Here is a 1,278-nt window from a genome sequence, read left to right on the forward strand (position 1 = left end):
TGGCCAAACTCTAAACAGAAAGCTAGGCTTCTTCGAACCTTCCAGGACCTGCCTAAGACTAGGACTGACCTTGGAAGCCACACCTCTCATTGAAGTGTCATCTCGTGCTGTGTATGTATTGTTCAACAACTGTACGGCCAAAGATATCAACATTCCCAAAGCCAGTCACCTGGGATGGCTCATCAACCAGGCGTTCCACGACTTTGAGCTAACGGTACCTGTCATAGGCCCCATACCAGTCCAACTAATGTCAGATGAATATGATGACAAGACCCAATGAAACCATTGCCATCACTTCTATTCTGCCAGTGCCCAGAGAAAGCGCCTGCCGATCAGAAATAACAGATGACACTCACCTCAGGGTCTACGCTGTCTCAACACAGTCCGCGACAGAATCACCTGCACAGGTGACCGTCAAGGCCCAGAGCCCGTCAAATGACTCAACAACAGAGGAACCCTACACCGGAACCCTACACCGGGTTCGGCGCACAAATCCAACAGATCCTGAGTGAGGCGGATGCCCTCCACAAGGAAGCAGACCGCCAAGGACTCAAAGAGGTTCTGTACAAGTACAAGGACTCCTTCGCAAAGGACTCCCTGGACTGTGGACTGACCAACATCCACAGTGTGCGCATTCCGACAAGCCCAAATGCACCACCCACATTTGTGCGACAGTACAAGATTCCAATAGCGTCATATGAGCCAGTGCAAGAAATTGTTGACTCCATGCTGGAAAAGGGGGTCATCCGGCCCTGTAACAGCACATACTCTGCTCCGATATGGCCAGTCATGAAACCCAACGGCAAATGGCGGCCCACTATCGACTATCGCAAGTTGAACCAGCAAGTACCCTTGTCACGATGGCCAATGACCCAGTTGGACCAAGAGATTCCCAAAATCAAAGGCTCAACGATCCTTTCCACAATGGACGTCGCCTCGGGATTTTGGACAATCCCCGTCCACCCTGATGACCAACACAAGCTGGCATTCACCTTTGCCAATCGACAATACACCTTCACATGGTGTCCCTTTGGCTATGCCAACTCACCAGCTGAATTTAACATCTTCCTGAACAAAGCATGCCCTGATGCCAGAACCAGAGGCAACCTCGTTTACGTGGATGATGTGCTGTTGAAAAGCTCAAATGTGGCAGACCACCTCAAAGAAATCGATCACGTCCTGAACCAGCTGACAACAGCAGGAGCAAAGATCGCCCTCCACAAAGGACAATGGTGCAAAACCAAAGTTAAATACGTCGGTCTGTTAATTGGACAAGAC

General features: G+C 50.3%; 1 pseudogene; it reads left to right on the forward strand.

Annotated features, from left to right (window-relative positions):
• The window catches only part of LOC107708862 (uncharacterized), a 2,782-nt pseudogene extending 2,502 nt beyond the window's left edge, over nucleotides 1-280 (forward strand).
• Nucleotides 281-1,278: the final 998 nt, after the last annotated feature.

Source organism: Sinocyclocheilus rhinocerous, unplaced genomic scaffold (genome assembly GCF_001515625.1).
Source record: "Sinocyclocheilus rhinocerous isolate Xijiao unplaced genomic scaffold, SAMN03320098_v1.1 scaffold8623, whole genome shotgun sequence".
Taxonomy (NCBI): Eukaryota; Metazoa; Chordata; class Actinopteri; order Cypriniformes; family Cyprinidae; genus Sinocyclocheilus; species Sinocyclocheilus rhinocerous.